Genomic DNA, 21,067 nt, shown 5'->3' with positions numbered 1-21,067 from the left:
GCACTGACGATGTGCCCAAAAACATAGTTTTCTTGCATACTAAGAATTCTCAAATCCGATTGGTCAGAAGGTGGTGAGTATTTCTCTATGAACTTGGACAGCTTGGCCAGTCATTTTTATAATGAAGTATGAACAGATTCTTTTGCATTCAAAAGACATTAATGTGCTTTGCTTTAATGATGTAGTACTATTTTAATATGCATTCTGAATTGTTAAGAGGATGCATTATAAGTAATGTTAATAACACATTATATACCAATGCTGGAAAAAAAAGAGCTTTGTAAAGTGCATCACAAGACCTGTCTTGCTTTTTAGTTTTCTTTAATAAATAAAATAAAAGAGATACAATTATTGTAAAATCAATCTAACAACACTTTCTATGTAGGTCATATGTAGAATAAATACATTTATACCATGTTATAATGCATTCATAAGGCATTAGACAGGTCATTATAATTATTTCTGAAAAGGTATTACAGTTTGTAGCTTTGCTTATAATGCATTTATTCCTTGTTTAAAGAATGCATAATACGTAGAGCTTATAACACATTATATCTCCATTCTGTCATCTCCTGATGCAATGTGCAAAGTCGGGCTTGGTGATATAATATGTTATGAACACTACTTATAATGCATCATGTTAAGGTTTTATACTGCGTAATAAATAACATGCAGTGCAGTTTCATAAATGATTATAACAATGCCTTATGAATGCATTATAACATGGTATGAACGTGTTCAGTGTTTATTAATAGATACAGTATTACTTTCATAGGAAGTGTTACCAACTTCTGAAAGAGCTTAAACTGAACATGATACAAAATGGCGATGAATTTCTTTGGTATTGGCATTATAATGTGTTTATAATGTTTATTATGCATTGTAACATGTTATATATTATATACATATATATGCATATATTTTTAATGAACTTATTATCTCATGGATATTACTGTGGTCATCATACATAGACTAATGATACAATCTTTAGAGTATTCTTTTAATACAGTTTCTTGTACATGTATGCATGTACTGTATACACCTGTTGCACATTGCACTTAAACAGACACTATCTCTACCACTATAGTGCAATGTTCTGATTTTCATTAATGCAGACTGTTTTTTTTTTTTTGTTTTTTTTAAATACAATGTTTACAAAAGTACGTGTGCATGAGTATGGTGTACATCCAAGGTTAACGCTCTCCTGCCATGTTGCAGAGCCCATAAAGGAGACAGAGTGAGGGTAAATGGAGATCAGGAGTCAAACACTCGACTAGCGTGCTAAATTATCTGCGGAAATCAACAATGTCCTCATTAATTACACAATAGGCCGTTAGTCATTTTCCCGCTCCCCCTCCCCTTCCCCCAACGCACACCCCATTCCTGCCTCCTCCTGCCACGTGTTGTGATGAAGAGGGCCTCTGGATGAAAGGAGGATTTGTCTTTGACGCTGACATTGCTGCTGATAATGTAGTGAGTGACTCATACTCACCTTCAGTTCTCCGATTCCTGATTGTGTGGGTGAGCCACTCTACCCCCACCCACCGCACAACCCACTGCTACCGTCTAGTCTGTCATTTCAATTATTTATTGCACGGGATGCAAAGAGATGAGCTGTGTATTTATGTCATTGATATCCCTGATAGCTCCATGATACCTTTTCTGTACTTGTGTGTGGAGGAGCACAAACTTTTACACTTCAAGGATGTACGAATGTTGGTTTTTTTTGGGGTTTTTTTGGCCGGACTGTGATTAAATTCAAATTTCCATAATATTCTACAGATTAGATGGGACCTCCATAAATATTGGCACCTGTCATACAAAAACGATTGTACACAAACCTAACAACCTTCATGCATTTTGCAAAGGAGCTCCACATTTTAAACCTCAGAGTACTCAAAAATACACCAAAAAAGACCAATCTTCTTTTTTTTATCCTCTCTAAAAAACAAAAAACAAAAAAACAAAACAGCAGATCGACAAATGTATCTGGAATGTTCTGAACTCACCGTTATTAACAGACACCCCTTGAAAGCCTGATCCCTTTCAGTACCTCTCACATTAGTAAACTTTTAGCTGTTTTTCTCATCACGACTCAGTTTTATTGTTTAAAATATACAGCATATCATCTGTAATCTATAAATGTGTTAGACTTAGCTATTATTACACAAGTATATACTGAATTAATATCAATTAACTATATTTAATAGTGAAACATAAATTCTGGTTTTCTCGGCTGTGTGGATGGATTTCACAGTCCGCATTAATACTGTTTTGTGGCTAGTGGTCCTGGGGCTTTGTAAATTTCGCTTAGTATCAGCATATTTCATCCCAAAATGTGGTGGCCAGGCAGTTCACACTTGGCCATAGGTAGAGCTTTCAACAAGATTATGAGCCAGATCAACACAAAATAGTTAGAGAACCAGGAAAATAATGTTTTACAATGACCATGTGAGTCTGATTTGAAATCTACAGCAGGGGCTTCCAAACATTTTGACCAAAAAACCCTTAAATAGACATCCATCCATCCATCCATCCATCCATCCATCTTCTACCGCTTATTCCTTTTCAGGGTCACGGGGAACTTGGAGCCTATCCCAGTGGTACAGGCCTATCCCGGGGTACAAGGCAGGGTACACCCTGGACAGGGTGCCAGTCCATCGCAGGGCACAATCACATACACACTCACTCACCCATTCATACACTACAGACACTTTAGACACACCAATCAGCCTCCCATGCATGTGTTTGGACTGGGGGAGGAAACCGGAGTACCCGGAGGAAACCCCCGCAGCACGGGGAGAACATGCAAACTGTGCACACACGGCGGGACTCGAACCCTGGACATGTGAGGCGAACGTGCTAACCACTAAGCCACTGTGCGCCCCCTTAAATAGACAGATAATGAATTTTCTGCAACAGCAAGCCTTGACCATCTTGAATTAAAAAAATTCCAGGTATATAACTTAGGAATTATTGTAACATTTTATCATATGCCAGTAACTTATGGAACTCCTCAGGGGACATGTGAGGAAAATGTATACTTCAATGCTTTTTCATTCTTTTGCAAAACTTTTGTTGTTCCACCGAAGAAACTTTGTGATCTCTCCATTTCTTTGCATTCTCTCGAATTTTTTGGATTATTTCCCAATTTTACGTTCTACCGAGAACATTTTATTTAAGCCCTAAGCGGCCATGCATTATAATTTTTTTCTTTCTTGTTTTCTCGTGATCGCGACTTAATTTTCTCGTGATTTTGACATAACAAAAGTTGTTTTCTCATGGTCTCGACTTAATTTTCTTGTGATCTCGACATTTTTGTATACACAGCAAAATCCCCAGTGTTTATTTAACACCCAGATTGTTTAATTTACACCCTACAGTGTTAATATAAGTCCATTGGACACAAGTGAACACTCTGGGTGTTAATTCAACACTAGGGATTTTACTGTATACACGACATCCATCATCCCGAAGTCAATGGGCTTTTTGAATGGGTTTTGGTTAAAAGACCAAAATAAGGTCTGTAGTTAACATGATCTCAATATATTTTCACGTTTTACTCTACGACATAAAATACATCAGTAATACCCCACTCGTGATTTTATTAAGCTTTTATGTGTCTTGAAAAAGATGGTTGCTAACAAGTGGCTAAATGGGACCACGGGGTTGTCGGGGACATTAAACGTCATCGCGCCAAACAGGAAAACTCATCTACTACAGCCTCGTCGTGTTCATACACGCGCTCTTGCAAACTATTCCAACTCAAACTTTTCAACTTATAGATGCTGGATTGAACTAAGATCCGTCTCCAACCTTATCAGACATTGCAGGAAGAGAATCGGTGCTATTGTTCTCTGTATGTTATTTTTGGCTCATTCTCATGGAGGGTGCCAATAATTCTGGAGAGCACTGCAGACTTCTTAGAGAAATATGAATAAGAGCGAATAAAATTTCATCTCCGAATCTCAGTGTGGTATCTCAGTGTGGCAAGTCTTTAGCCAGAGTGAACTTCAAGACCTTTAAGTAAGTCATATTGCAATTTCACACACAATCACAAAGGCTGAATTGCTTTTTACTCTACCCGTGATATCTCACCACTGACACCAAGCTGCACACGGGCTGTGTTTCATATGCTGGTGAAGTTACTTGGGAGGCTGGGTTGGTATTTTAAACTTGAAATAAATTACTGTAATTAAAAACACATAATTGAAATGCATTCAACTAAAACATTGGCCATCTCTTTCTGAGAGGGAGTAGAACAAGAGAAAAGATGAATTCTGTAATCTGTGAGTGGAAAGACTGATCTAACATTCTGCGGATACTTTTACAGCTTTAGCTCTCATTCTCGAGCAGAACAAGTAGACATATACGTACAAAGCCCATCCATTATTTCCCAGCAGTAGTGGATTACTCCTGACCCGACATGGTTTGACATTTACAATATGCATTTTATTATAGCGACTGATCTGTGAATTAATGTTGGTATTGCAAGCCTGCAAAAAAAAACCCTGCACAATCCGAGCGCCAGACTGACCCTCCCTGCTTCTCCGTGACCTTTATTTAACACACACAAATTCCACACACTGAGCCTTACAACACTGGCAAACAGAATTGACAATGACATATGGTAGTGTGCGGATAACGCGCATAATTGAGAGCTTTAAAAATAACTGATGCCTTGCAGTGGTTTCTCTTCTCTATCACAGCTTTATAAGGGGGGGAAACACTTTCATTATTAGAACAAATCAAGATCATCACCCATCAAGCTGAAAGGATTTGTTTTTTTCAAGGAATGTAATTTAATTACGAATAGGACAAGAAATAGAAATTAACCAGAAAAAATACCCAGTTTTGGTTATTAAAGAAGAAGGAAACAAGCAAAGGAAATATATTAATGGTTCTGGGAGGTTCAGATGCTTTGTCATAGTGCTGGCAAAGAAAAAAGAAAAAAAAGAACTTTTTGCACATTAAAAGCCCAGAAAAGCAATGGCTTGAACGTTTAAGGCTGCAAAGCCGGCAAATCTCTTTCAAAGTTTCGCTCAGCTGTTCCACTCCATCTGGGTTTGGACCAGACTTCCAGTCTCGCTGCCACAGGCATCGGTCATCGCGAAGGCCCAGCACACCGAATGCAAATTTCTATACACCCAGAGCAGGGGGGTTAATGAATTGTGAGTAGAAATCCAACAAACAAACAGGCCTGTTTACCCAATAAGCTTTAAAACAAATGCATGAGGCACGCTGATGCAATAGAGAGAAAACACACAGCAAGAAATGTGCTCACATTGGAATTCTAAAGCACTCCTCTGAAACTTTATCCCCAACAGCCACGATTAGACTGCTGAGTGAGACTGCAAGATCACAGAGCAACAAAACCAGGGTGCTTTCATCAAAAGCGACTCCATATTTCACACACAGCTTTTAGCTTAGAAATCCATAAAATAGTAAATTTTCCAGGACGTTCTGAATCAAAAGTTGTGTGAGGCAATACCTTTAATGTATAGTATACCAGGTTTGGTTCAGTGCATGCAACTGGAAGCAATGCTACACCAAAGAAATACAAACTTGAAAGTCATGCAGGCTGGATAATGTCTAGGGAGCCCTGCTGGAGAACTATCAGTCACTTCTTACTGCATCAGGCAGATCATATCACATACATTGCCTGCCAGTCATCAACATGTACTACTTCTCCATTATTTAATTCATTGGCCAATGATCTTAGCAAATGCCAAAAAGAAAGTGAAACAAACTACTGTGCTAGGCTGCACATTATTTTAAGTAGAGTGCTTTAATGTTTATGTTTAAGTTGTGTTTTAAACGGGTGTATGGTTAATATATGGTTTTATAATCTTAACAAATTCATAAACCTGCGCGAATTGGTGAAACCTTCCCAACCTTCTTTGAGGATGGTGTACTGTTTGTTCTGCCAAGCCCTGATGGAGCTGGACCATAGACATGGACCCTTATTATTACTTCGATATACTGCTTCCATTAGTTCAGCGGGAAACTGCCCTGGTGGTCCTATACTTACTGCTAGAATGAACCATGGTGCCATGGAATCTTGGATTAGAGCAATTAGGATCCATGTGCAGAGTTGTCACTGAACAGGCAGTCAAACAGTAAAGGCATCAAAATATCAGTCACAGGGAGAATTCAACAGAAAACATAAGGTAATATAAGTACTACTGGTTAAGAAAATGGCAAGACTTCGCATATACCAATGAGATGAAACAGGAAATGGGAGTATGACTAGAATTTTGGAGACAGTGACCTCTGCTGGCAAGGAGGGGTACTATCCTGAACTGATGTGACATGCGTAACTTCCTGTATTTGAATCCATGATTGGTTAATATCAGGCATGACTGAGAATAGCAGCAGTAGTTGAATGATTGGCTGATACAAAAAAATAATAATTGACATTTTCCCAAATTCTATCCCAGTCATGGCTTTCTCTTGGCTGCAGCATTACCCTACTTGAATTTGTTTACATTTATTTACTCTCATGAATCACAAGTTCCAAACAAAAGGTGTAAAAGTAAAACCGCTCTCCTTTCCAAAGAATTATGCCCTTATCCAACACCATCCTGGTAATGTGATGAATTGGATATAATATTTAAGTCTATTGTGTGTAATATTTAGATAATTATCCTGCCATCATTTAAATTAAAGCAGCCTACATTCAGAGACGGACCGCTCTATGGCTCTGCAATATAAAGATCAATGCTGTGTTCGGTATTACTGGGTCCAGAGACCTCCTCATCTGTGTCCTCTGATAGTCATCAGTGGACTCCTAGGGGACAAAAAAGTAATTTAATAATTAACATGAGTATACAAGAACAGCAAAGAAAATAAATGATGGTGGTGAAAGAGAGGACAATGAGTCGACATTAACAATCAGGTCCGTGGTGTGACTAACGAGCTCGCCCCGAAACGTTTTAATTAGCAGCCCACTGGACGGCAGAGTGATTAATGAACACAATTTTATTTAAGCTTTGCTCTGAATTAATACCAAATTGACATTTAATGAAAATTAAACTTGCCGCCATCAGAATTCAAGTTGTTTTCAGGCTTGGAAACAGTAGCCTGCATGGTCAACGAGCTGGCCACCAAAATACAATGCAATACAATAGACTAAAATACAATCCAATAAATAAAATACATTTTAAAAAGTACTAATGAATCCTAAACAAAGCAGACAAGATGGCTTTGTTTTATTTCTCCCACTCAATGAATCTCGCTCACTGTACACTCATTTTCCTTTCCATAATCATGAATATGTAAATGCACGATTTGGCAAATCTGCATAACATTTCCTGGCACCCCATGCCATGAAGTTCATTTAGTAATCACATGACGCTTTCTGAAAGCGACGGTATATGCAGAAACGGAGTAAGATGCAAACGCTCTGATAGTGCCGCCCTGCTGCTCTTTTCGTTTGATCTCTCATTTAATATTCGCGTTGGCGAGTGAGTGAAAATAGCGGGGGTCCGTCCAACTGTTTTCATGCACATTTTGAATGTGCAGATAAGAAAAACCCGATTGGATACCAGCAGATATTTAAAAGGTTTAAATATATTGACCAAAACGATTCATCTCAAGTGGTAAATGGTGGTGTATTGAGTTTTTGTTTGTCTCCCAAATCCAGGATAATCACATGACAAATGGCAATGAAACTACAAGTTCATTTGTCACATTTGATTAGAATTAGTGAATAGAATCATATCATGGATGTGGCTTGGTGAGGGTTGACATGCAGCTACCAATTTGTCTAGACGGAGGTGAATGCAGCGCATCGAGATTGGTTTCTGGCCCTCTGTAACTTTGTGTTGCACCAAGCCCAGGACCCTCCTGACTGTAGCATGCATGAATCAATATTTCAATGAATCTGCAGATCAAAAGAGGTCTGGAGCTGAGGGCTTCTGTTACAAGCAGCCCACTGCCTTTTTTTTTTTTTTTTTTTTGTCTTTGTAGGCCTCCCAGCCTCTTTGCTCTACTTCTGTGACCATCTTCCCTTCTCTTTTCTTTTCTTCTCTTCTCTTCTCTTCCAATCAAAAGTTCTTACTGAAATAGAAAGACATTTTACTGAGAGCGGTGCTAAAAAGAAAAAAAAAATCAGAAAGAATTGCACTAATTTAGAGAATTAGACTTTAAAACTGTCAGAAACTATTTATGTACTCACAGAAATTTGTGTGGGGGAAAAAACAAAACAAATTCCAAACATTCTACTATCGCAATTTCATACGACTAGCTCTTTAAAACAACCTGCAACTGAATCGCGCTTTTAAACTCTGGTCTGAGTAGAATTAGACTGTTTTTATTGCATTTTTTTATGGCCAAGGATTTCATGCCTAATATACCGCTAGTAGACAAATGACAGAAGTTAAGTTGTATTTATTTGTTCCACCAGCTTTGTGTTGCACCAAGCCAAGGACCCTCCTGACTGTAGCATGCATGAATCAATATTTCAATGAATCTGCAGATCAAAAGAGGTTTGGAGCTGAGGGTTTCTGTTTTTTTTTTGTTTGTTTGTTTGTTTTTTGTCTTTGTATGCCTCCCAGCCACCGGTTTTGGGTCCCTTTGCTATACTTCTGTGGCCATCTTCTCTTCTCTTCTCTTTTCTAATATAAGGGTAGTAGACAAATGACAAAAGTTAAGCTGTGTTTGTTGGTCCACCAGTGAAGATCCATGTGATCTTAAAACTCTTAAAATTTCAGATTTTTTTTTTCCAACGGAGGAAACACTGTAAGGAAGTGTACGGGAATTTTTTTAAAAATTGTTTTTGTAGTATCGTGGCATCGGCAATTTAGAAGCATGACCAGGAACCGATGTTAAAACAGCGTCTTGCACTTTTATTGCAGATTTGACTTAACAAAAATTTAGAAATCACAACTGTAGTTTGTTATCTTGTCGTTAAGTGCATATGCAGTATGTTTGACCCAGGTCATTCTTATTATGCCATTGATAGGACCATTCACCACTCCGATTGGTCTACCTAGACGCCGCTCAAAAGCAACTGGACCTCTGTCGAATCCCCACCAACTGGAATCCCTTCTACACAACGACGTACCGAGGAAATTCCAGATCTTGAGCAACTTCGGGTCTCAGTCAAAGCTGGCGTATTTAATAGAGCCCTTCTAAAACGGAAAGTGTCTTGTCATAAATCATATTTATGATTTATTGTCTTAAGTTGTCTGATCTTGTTACTGGGCTCAGAATTTGTGTTTCACATCAGGATATTATTACCGGTGGCCACGGGATTAATACCCTAACCAGACTTAATAAGATTCATTAAGATCAACTCATCGCTGGACGAAGAGTTGATCAGCTGTTGAAATATTAAGTTTGCACATTTTTCCCATTGGGAGCTCAATCTAACAAAAGGAAAACTTAATTTTCCCTACAGCTCCTCCATTTTATAATCAATAGCACAGGAAGGGGGCGGGGCATGACAAATCAGTGGTACTTATTCTCCAGGCCTGCACTACACTTTTGTGTGTGTGTGTGTGTGTGTGTGTGTGAAAGAGAGAGAGAGAGAGAGAGAGAGAAAACCTCTTGAGATGGCTGTTGACGACTGTGACCACAGAGCCATGCACACTCTTAGCTCAAGCATCTTAATGCTCTCATCCTTCATCATGTTTGCGTAGCCAAATTCTGCCTGGGAGACGCACAGGCAATAAAGCAGCTCCAGCACTCCGCAGAGCTCATGCAATCATTCCGCAATCTAGTGAAAATCAGTTTGGTCTGAGGTATAATGAAGTTTACAGTTAATGTCCCACAGCAGCAGAGTAGACCAGAGCACTAAGCCACAAAGTACAGTCTCTTGTTTAGAATATCAATAGGCAATTACGAGACAATATACTAATGTACTGCAGGTGAATAATGCATTATATTATTAATGCTCTTTTGTTAAGTCGAGAAAAGTAGGAGGAGACATCGTAACTTCAACCGAAGACCAGAGACGAGCTTTACCATTGCACACCATGTTCCAGCTGGATAATTTCCTTGAGCTCATTTAGCCTCAGAGCATTATTCTTTTTTTTATTCTTCACACAAATGCTTTAATTAATTCCTGGCAAACACGAAATAAAAAAGGGACACCAGAGAGGCCCTTGCTATTGTTACCAATATTTTCAGAAGCGTCAGCTTAACTTGCAGGTTATTACTGCAGGTTGTTTCCCATCCTGTCAAACCAAACCGCCTCCTCTATCTTGACATCTATTCGTGTTCCTCGTATATTTTACATATCCCATTTTGTCATCGTTTATCTGCTGTTTGTCATTGATGAAACTGTGCCACATTTCAGTGGCGTCCTACGTAAACAAGCTGCCGAAGTGGTACTCCGAGGTGACTACAAGCCAAATGGCTCCAGGGAGAGATGTTTGCGTAATAACCAATTACACGTTGAAATAAGACAACTCAATAACAGCACACGCTAATTATATGCACTAGGCGATCTCCATCAGTTCCCAATGTACAATCCTTGGCTTCACTGATCATCTCCTCCATTTGTTTAAATAAATGTGGAAAGGAGGCTCAGAGGCCAGTCCTGCTCCAGTTTCAGCATTAGCACCTTCCACACTACTATTATCATCAAACATCATCAAATATGAAGTGCAAGAAGGTGATATGCGATAACATATGGTGTTAGAAAGCAGAACTTAATTGTGTTTCCTAAGAAAAATTATGCAATGAATTACGCAAGACAAGGTTATATGTTTATGAGCTTGAATTCACACATGGACGTGACTGTATAATTATGTTATACTTGATGCTAACGTATTGTACGTGTGTGCACATGGACCTGCCCATCAGCAGGAGTCACAATCTTGGTCAACCATGATTAAGGCAAAAGACAAACACGTAAGACAAATCCAAAAGTGCAGTTGAACACTGATGCAAGCTTCAAGATACACAATAAGCAATACCAAGAGCAATACCAGGAGAAGGCTCGGATTTAACAAGCACAGAAATAGCAGCGTCCTTACATAGTGAGCAAACAGGAAGTTGTGTTAAACGTTTAATTATCAGAGAGTTGGGCAGGATTGCTGGAAGGGAGGAGAAATATCCTGAGCTGATATCCCTCCAACCATCCATTTTCTATATGGCTTTTCCTGCACAGGGTTTCAAGGAGCCTGGAGCCTATCCCTGGAGACTCAGGGCACAAGATTAGGGATATCCTGGATGGGGTGCCAACCCATAAAAGGGCACAATTACACACACATTACAGACGCCAATCAGCAACTACTTTGGACCGCAACTACTTTGGACCCCCCCATTCCCCCCCCCCCCCCCCAAACCCACAGGTGCGAGGCAAACCTGCTAACCACTAAGCCACCGAGCATAACTTTGCGAAGTCTTGTCAATACTAGAGATCAAACTATGGAGCCAAGGTATGGAGCTGTAGCACTGTAGAAATGTGGTGTTCTGGATAGTTCAACTGAAAAACAAAAAAGAGAAAATAACCACAGGATCTAATACATAAAACGTTTTAAAGTAAATATTTCTAACTATAACTTCCTAATCATTCATTGAGCGTCAGCTCTGCGTTCTCCATGCTCAGCTGATTTCGGCGATTTCTGCACACGGTTGTCAAAGTTTGGCTTTGTTTTGCTTTTTCCATTGCCATATTTCTGGCCAATGAGTTTTCACGAGTAAACGTTAGCCCTGCTCACCCCTCAGAATGTTTATCTATTAATTACATTTTTGGTGCATTTAATTACATGTCGTGTGAAATCGAATAAAACGAAACAGTAAGTGAACCGAAAGTATAAATTTCACTCTGATTCAGACTCATAAGAGGAGAGAGACCAAGAATTGGAGGGAGTGCAATGTGCAGTAATTTATTTCGAATGATAGCTGCCAGAGGCGGGAACGTCCCTTCTTCCACACGCCTGGCATGTGTGCTGCCGCCGTAAATGTCAGCGCACAGAAACGGGCACTCACGGGTCATTAGAGAGGGCTGTCAGAGCCCTGATTTCACTCTGGCCCTGCTGAGAGCAAGAGAGAGAGAGAGAGAGAGAGAGAGAGAGAGAGAGAGAGAGAGAGAGAGAGAGTTCACCCTGTTAGGGTGCTGCAGTGAGGCGCAAATACTGAACTCATCCATTTAGAATGGAGCAAAATTCCTCAGCGTGCACAAACTCCCAAACTGTTGAATGCTCAAAGGGCAGTGACATGCTACATTTACAACACAGGTCTTGCATCATCTGTGAAGTGAACATACTTACATTGGCCCAAAGAAAACATGCTGCTCAAGCAGACAGGAACACAAAAGAAGGCATGTAACTCAAGTCTGTTGTCTTGTTTTGTGGATGCACAGTGTTTACTGTAGTGTGTGTGCCATAGAGATGAAGATGTTACAGCAACTGAAGTATGAAAGAGAAGAGAGAGAGAGAAAGAGAGAAAGAGAGAAAGGTATACTAGTTGCATGTTGACAGCCAATTTGTCACTTCAAACGTGGAGGGCTGACCTGGGGGTGGAGAAACGGCAATCTTGGTGAGATGCACCTGAGCCTACACAGCAGTGACACTTCAAAGAAAAACACACTCTACCCCGTTTAATGCACATAAGGCTCTGGGTGTGTGTGTGTGTGTGTGTGTGTGTGTGTGTGTGTGTGTGTGTGTGTGTGTGTGTGTGTGTGTGTGTGTGTGTGTGTGTGTGTTTGTATGTTTACCCGGTACTAAAAAAGAAGAAGAATGATTCATTAAAATATGTATATGAATAAGATATGTTTAAATTATTTATTTATTTTTTTGTAAAAAACAAACAAACAAAAAACGTACAAATTAATAAAAACACGATGCAACAAAACAGAAAAAAAAGGAAAGGTGTCCGAATATCAGTAATATGCTTCCACCGCCTTTTAATTCTTCATGAGATCAGCTTCCATTAAACATAGGAATGAACATTCCTTTGGGCTATTAAATTTTATTTGCACATATAAAGTAGCAGTGCATGCTTATACCAATGACTGAGACATTATTTAATTCCTCATTATGAGAAAGAACAGAAATGGTTCATATGCTGGTTCATATTATACCTAAGAAACCAGTGTGAATTGAAAAGAACACTTACATTGCACTATAAATAAAGGTTATGAATATGGATATCTGTTTCTGAAGGGGGTTTATGATTCGTTGTTCGTTAGGAGACTTCAATCAATGTGAAACATATACAGTATGGGATATTTTGTGTAAGGAATTAAACAAAATAGGCCAAACAGTCAACAACAGGACCGATGTAAAATGGATTATTTTGCAACAGCACATCCTGAAATGCTTTATTCGTCTTATGCAATAATTTGCCAATGCTTAAATTCTTTAATTTATTAAACAACATCATGTCCGACATTTGATACATGTATAGTTACATTTAATGTTGTGGAACATGAATGAAAGAAGTTAGTTCCCACTTTCACATTAATTATAAACAATTGTTCCCTCACCAAAACTTGCATTTTTTTTTCCGTCTATTAAAGCTAATAATAAGAAAAAATTGCAGCTTGTCACATAACTTGAAATCTACAAAAAAGCACAAACAAGTCCCAGTAAACGAGTTGTTACTATAGAAACATGAACGTGATAACGAGAAGCACAGCCTCCATTACAGTCAAAGTTGCTATTATCAAAAATTAATCGGACTAATCACATTAAAGGATTCAACAGTGCTATGGTATGAAGTAAATTTTAATTCTAAGAAAATAAAATTACTAAGACAATTTCTTTGAATTATTGCAGCAATAAAGTCTTTTAAAAATATGGAAATTCTAATTGCAGAAAAACAATTCTTTGTTCTCGGTGGATAAATCATAAAGTGGATTGTAGAACGCCGAACACGTGTATGAAATAAATCTGTTAATCTGAAGCCATGTCTCATTTCCACAATCGTATTAATATTGCATCTACACTATCAGAGTATTAAAGGTGACGTTTAAATTAGAATGTGAAACGTATACACAGGAGTGCATGTGCATTTGTGTGTATATACTGTCTATGTGTGTGTATCTGTGTGTGTGTGTGTATGTGTGTGTGAGGCCAACATTTTGCTTTGAACAAGCAGCTAAGCTCCCTGAGGGTCTCCTGCACCTCATTCTGCAGCTCTAATCATGCCACTCACTACTCACTCTCCAAACCTGATTTTACCTTGGTGTGTGTGGGTGCGCGAGTGTGTTTTCTGCACTAATGTCAGCTGATTGATGGGGTTTGTTTGGTTTTAATTACACTGTAGGTGACTGGCCATGTCTGCACACTCCAATAGAGCGGAAAGCTCCACTTGGTTAGAGCAGAAATTGGATTTCCGAAAAACGAAACAACAGTGGATGTGAGGTGCTTCGGACAGCATGCAAGCACACACACACACACACACACACACACACACACACACACACACACACACACACACACACACACTCGCAGACCACCAGCACTCCAATGCAACGCTGTCCAGTTCAGTAATAAGCCATGAATAAATATTTGCTTTCCTCAGGGTCAGAATAAAAGCGTGATTCCATAAACCACCATTGAATACATACCAATAAAAAGCTTGGGTGTTGTAGAAAATGCAATAAACAAGGAGAAATCTTTGGTTGTCAGGCAACACTCAGATTAAACAGAACGAATTAAAAAAAATGGACATGATTAGCTTTAATCTACGGTTAGCTTTAACACTACCTGTGACGTTTAATGTGGAAGAAAAAGGTACATTTGTGGACTCTTCTCAATCACAAATAAATTTGTTTTGGGGAAAAGAAAGGAATAAGCAACAACAAGCTTGAGATAAAATAGACTTTCAGACAAAATACAAGCCACAGACAAAACATGTATCTTTATTTGGGATTTCTCAGTCAAATTATCCACACTCTCCACTAAGCAAGTAAGTCATTTGCTTTACATAGCCGTTATTTCAGGAATTAAACACACCAGGCCCTACAGGTATAGGAAAACAATTAATGACAGGGCCTTTATTTTCCTATAACAACAAGTTTTATTCCTCTTATACCACAGCAATTTGCCAACAATGACAAATTTCTAACGTTTTAAAGGATGTCCTGCCCTACATTTCACCTATTTAATGTTGTGGAACGTCCATGTCCATTAGTTCCTGCTATTGCTCTCATTAAAATAGATAAAACAGTTGTTCCCTCATCAGTCTCTCCTTTTCTCCCTCTCTCTTGAAGTTATTATGACAAAAATATGAGGAGAAATCCCAAAGCCCTCCGCCCTGAAGACTTTCCAGTGGAGGAAAACGTACAGCTTTACAAAGCCTCCGACTTTTACAAAGCGCTAACACTGAGACTCCTTCCAAAAACGGGAAATAATCGTCTCCTCACAGAACATTTAGACAATTCAACAATTGCATATAAATCTTATATATACTGTAAATCCTTGTATAAGTTGTTACTATAGAAGACACTAATGCATTAGAATGACTGCACTGATATAAACCCATGACTTATCCTGCTACTGTTAAAGCTGTTATTATAAGTAAATTAATTAACTCCATAATGTAGAAATTCATAATTACTACATAACTAGATAATGTGATTTGTCAGAAATGCAGTTATCAATGCCATCACTGGGACTATGATTTCAAAATCAAATCAAAATTTGCACGTATTTACAGACATGAACAGGTAAAGAAAAATGATTACAGTCTAGATTAGAGCTTATCATCATAAAAAATTGTGTTTAACTATTAGCACGTGTTCTTCTACTGAAGTTATATTTCATGGTATTTCTGTAATAATTGTGGAATTCGATGGTGTATTTAGACACATGTAAGTGCATGTTGTATTTAGTATTTTCCCCTATAATTATTATAATTACAATACATGGTTAGGACATTGTAATTACACATATTGCATTGTAAATGTGCAGAAATCATGCTGATCTTTGGCCATGGTATGAGTCTTTCTGGTCATATAATGTAAACCAATAAAAATCAATTGTTCAGCTCGATTCAAATGAAAAAGCTACAAAAGGGAAAAGCTAGTATTAAGGACAAACTTAGGGTTACTAAACAAGCATTGATTTGATTACTCATGAATGTGAAGTCACAGAAACAAAAATACACTATATGGGAAAAAATTTGTGGACACCTGACCATCACACCCATATGTAGTTCTTCCTCAAACTGTTGCCACAAAGTTGGAAGTGCACACTTGTATATGATGTCTTTGTATGCTATAGCATTACACTTTCCCTTAACTGGGACCCAAACCTGTTCTCAATGCAAGGTCCATGAAGACCTGTTTTACCAAGGTTGGTATAGAAGAATTGAGTGACCTGGACAGAGCCCTGACCTCAACCCCACTGAACACCAGACTGCATCCCAGGCTTCCTCACCCAATAACAGTGCTGACCTCACTAATACTTTTGTGGCTGAATGAGCACAAATCCCCGCAGCCATGCTCCAAACTCTAGTGGAAACCCTTTCCAGGATATTGGAAGATCGGAGATTATAAAAGCAATAGGGGAATTCATCTTGAACAGGATGTTCAACAAGCATATATGGGTGTGCTGGTCAGGCTTCCACAACCCTGTGGGCATGTAGTGTAAATTGGAAACAGAAATGGTGCTTGGGTCTGATTTTGTAACCAATGAGCAGTCGGTTACAGTAGACTGTAAAACATGTCAGGTGGTTAAACTTGGAAATGAAAGTTCACCTGTTGCCTTAAAAATGTGAACGAGCTCAAGTTGAAAATAATGAACTCGAAAAGTTAAGTTTCACAAGTTTTACAAGTCGAGATAATGGATTACTTTAAGTTTCATTTTTGAAAACTTATAAACTTGAGTTCAATATTCAAAACTTGTCATGACAACTGGAGTTGAAGAGAAGAAATAACTTCACGTAAGTTAATGGGGCTATCATGTTTTACAGTGTAGGTCATAGCGATTTTTAACTAGAGCTAGATAATTGGATGGGAAAAAATGATGAAGGAAAGAGAATCATGATAACATCTATTTTCCCAAATATGTTGGATTAAAACTGAAATCTGAACTACAATGGGTCGAAGAAGACTCAACATGCTGTCACTGCTAGTGACTGAGGACTGAGGACTTCAAGAAAGAAGCCAGTCGCCAATCTTTTGTGTGTCACTGAGACTATTAAATTCTCATACGCATACAGGATGTACTAATCCATCCCTGGACAGTGTTAGCATTTATACGTGTTATGATGAAGAAAATCTGAACACATTGCCCAATCTTAATCAAATTTGTATTTTTATTTTTATTTTTCATGAGATCATCTTCACAAAAACATGTATACGTGAAAAGATTGTGGTGCTTTAATAGCCAGTGAGCTTAGATGAGTTGTGATGCTAGAGAGCGCTTGTTGTTTGGATGGTGCGAAGCAGTGGTGCTTGCTGTGTTTCGCTGGGTTCTGTTCAGTCGTGGTTATCTCTCACTCCATGCCAGACCTGGGATTTGCCATGAGCTGCACTGCGCCAGCATGGCACCACCGGGCACTGAAGGAGGTGATGTGCTTCACCGAGACCGAACAGGTTTTTCTGGCTGTGATTGTGCTGATGAGCTGTTAAATAGCACAGATCTGCCAGCACCTCCATCACTTCGCTAGTCTGCCTGCCACCGCTGTCATTACCTTATCTCCACCTTCTCTCTCTCACTTATCTTTCTGAAATACCCATTTCTGAGCCAGATGCTTTCTCCATCAGCGCTGCCGCTCGGTCTTTGTGTTTCTCTCTTATCAACCTTTCATTTCTGTTGGGTTTTTTTTGGCACCGTGATCACCATATCTGTGCTCTAATGTATCCCAGCCCCCTCTTTGTTTGCTTTTTCCCTTTTCTTTCTCTCTCTTTCTAGATCTACATTTCCGTGGGTCAGTGACAGAGAGTACAAATGGGTTCTGAATCGGTGCTCTCCTGACTTGTCACGCTTTAGAGGGAGAGGGACTGCCATCGCTAGTGACATGGCTCAGCGCTCACCGTGCCTGGTGCGCTTCATTATGTCCTAGCTCATGGATCCAGCCTCTTTCTCTCTCTCTCACTCTCTCTCTTCCCCCATCCAACATCGCCTCCATCCCCCCATCGGCACTGAGACAGCCCCCGCTGCTGATGCACTTACTCCATCCAAGGCTTTTTAGTCCAAGAGGCCACTTTTTTTTTTTTTTTTCCTATCGAGGCTGCATTTCATTGTCAGTCTGGCTCGCTTGAGCCGATGGCGTGTTTGGGGGAACTGAGCTAGTCTGTGGAATTTCAATTTTAAAAGTAGAAATGCAGATGGGAAATATCACACCTCTGCGAGGCACAGATAGTCCATGTCCTGTAGTGAGAGACTGAAGTGCACCTGTCCATTACTCTGGATATCCATCAAGGAAGATGGATGTGGGGTGCGTATAGAGAAGCTGGCTTTGACCAAGATGGAGAAAAATAAAACAGGCTCTCGGTGGGACTTGAGCAGAGCATCCTGAGTAGGGATGTAGCAGAATATCAGCATATTATTTGTAATAAAAATATAATGTTGTCTAAACAGATATGAATAGGATGCACATTATTGTATTTCTATTGTATTATTGTGTGTGTTTTTGTTTGTTTGTTTGTTTGTTTGTTTGTTTTTACTTTCTTTCTTTAGAAAGCTTGCCAGATAGGTTGACAGGACAGAGGTCTCCACTGGGACCTCATGGTGTGCAACAAAAAAATTGTGTGAGCAAGATGTTTATACTTTCATTCGGGTGTGAACGAACAATTAGATATGAAGCTCACAGAACAAACAAAGATCACATTCATTAGCCAGGATGTGCGACAGTCCTTTGTAACTGCCTGGTAAGGATTGCGGTCATTTAAATTAGGCTACTGGTTTGTTTATATTTTGTGAAAACGAAGCAATTAAATGTATTAAAAAATATCTTAATCAGGTTCAAACAAAAAATAACTGTGCGAGTGGGATGTAAAAAGAAAATTAGTTCTGCTCACACCCACTTTTTAACCATAATAAACTTTGACTTTGTCCTAATTACAGCGCTAACAATGATCAATCTTTATCAGATGCTCTGCGTACTAAAGTTCTTCACGCTCGGATTAATTTGTGTCTTAAATAAAATAAAGTGTGCGTTCGACGTTCAACATGTAGGAGTGCTCGGCACCGTCCCGCCTGTGTCTTTAGGGGACTGTGGTGAATAAACATCCCACCCCCACCGAGACGTTTGGTTTATCTTCATTTATCCGCCTGACAGCTGCTCATCGTTTCCAGCGACTTTGTCACACATGTCATGCATGTCACAGCATGCCACAGGACGTGGGCGCTGTGAAGACACACACATACACACACGCACTAAATCAAGACAGCTCTTGAGTGATCATGTCCAATTTATTTTTGTTTTATTGCCAAGATGATCATCACAAGCCTTGTTTTCACATTTAACGGTGGCAACTGGATTGCGTGCTGTATGCTTTTAGACACAAGGAACGAGAAAGAGAGAGCATCACATCTTGAATAAAAGGGCTTGCAGAAAGACCGAGCAAATCAATAGCAGCACCCTGATAGATGCAGGCTGGAGGGTAATTATTGGCCATTGTGTGTCTTCAGCATGGGATAGCAGAAAATGTGACAGATAATTAGGAGGTGGTGATTTCAGAGGTGGAAAAAAAAAACATAGTCCTGCTACAGGCTACATAGTCGATGGACAGAATAAATAAGTCAATAAAATAAACAAAGCCACCGTGCTCGGAGTACTTATGCAGCGCTATAATGCAGCAAACTATCCAGACAGCGTGAGCGTCTCCAATTTATGCAGCCTTTCCTCCAGAGAAATAAAACATTCCAAAATAAATCCATTTTCAAACATCAGTATATATAATATCTTGCTGCTTAATGCAGTGTGCTTTCTGGCCATCAGCCAAATGGAGGATTAAAAGTAAGCACTGGTGATGTGGCAGACTGACCAGTGAATACATTTTAAACAGGTTTTTTTGGGGTTTTTTTCGACAATACAATATATCGAGATGCTGTGCGGTGTTAACAAAATGTAACTCACATCTCAAGCTGAAGCCAGAGCTCATCTGTACCTCAATCAGGTTAGCTCCACTCGAGAGACCAGCGCAACCTTGCAGTCTTGCACACATTTACATAAGAATTTACCATCCGTGGATTGCACCGCTGTTACACCGACGCGGCTTTGATTTCAGTATGCAAGGTTTGTACTGTGTTAGCAGCCCTGGTCGTCCTGTTGTGTGTTGCAGTTCTGTCTTAATTTTTTTTTACGGCTGCTAAACATTGTAAAATGCAGGAAGTGTGTCTCACTCATGTTGTGTTTTTAAACTCGACGGATGCCATTTGCAGGCCTGTAATGGCAGCAGAGGTGTAGAAATGTTCCCTTTTTCCTAAGCGAAATAGGCTCATAACTCATATTTAGACTTCATGTCAGATGGTTGAAGAGAGATGGAAAGATTGAGCCAAGTCGCTTCAAAGTCGGTGATGCTGGTACCACTTAAGAACCTCCTCCACCTGCACCTAGAAAATGTCTTTCTGTCTTTGTGTCAAAAAAAAAATAAATAAATAAAAATTACAAACTGTGTGTATTCAGAGCTGTGAAAGTTTCATCAATTTTTATGCGGGGAAAGTTCCTTGTATTCAGAGTTGGGTTACGCACAAGCTTAAGTAGATTCCCTGAATTTAATTAAGATGAGTAAAAGTTCATGCCTCCAAGGATGCTAGATTTTACTTGAGAGGATTCGGGTTTTTTTTTTTCAATAGCATTAGGATTTTCAGTGTTGACATCAATATTTCATTTCATGACAAAGATCATGTTTCCTCCCTGCTATCAGTTGTTGAGTTGTACATACTGAACATATTTATTATTTATTATTTATTGGTAACCACGACTGGACTGTAGAGAAGTTTAGATTATTGTTACCACAATGTGCTCCAGATCCATAGCGATCCTGGTCAGGATGTTACTGGGCAAGTGGTTAGTGAAGCTGCGATGGACTGGAGTACCATCCAGGGTGTATTCCCATCTCGCACCCAGTGTTCCCAGGGTAGCCTCCGGATCCACTCAAACCCCTGACCAGGTTACTGAAGATAAATGAACAACGATAATCAATATCACAGAT

Source organism: Ictalurus punctatus, chromosome 18, assembly GCF_001660625.3.
Source record: "Ictalurus punctatus breed USDA103 chromosome 18, Coco_2.0, whole genome shotgun sequence".
NCBI classification, from domain to species: Eukaryota; Metazoa; Chordata; class Actinopteri; order Siluriformes; family Ictaluridae; genus Ictalurus; species Ictalurus punctatus.
This window is presented reverse-complemented; position numbering follows the sequence as displayed.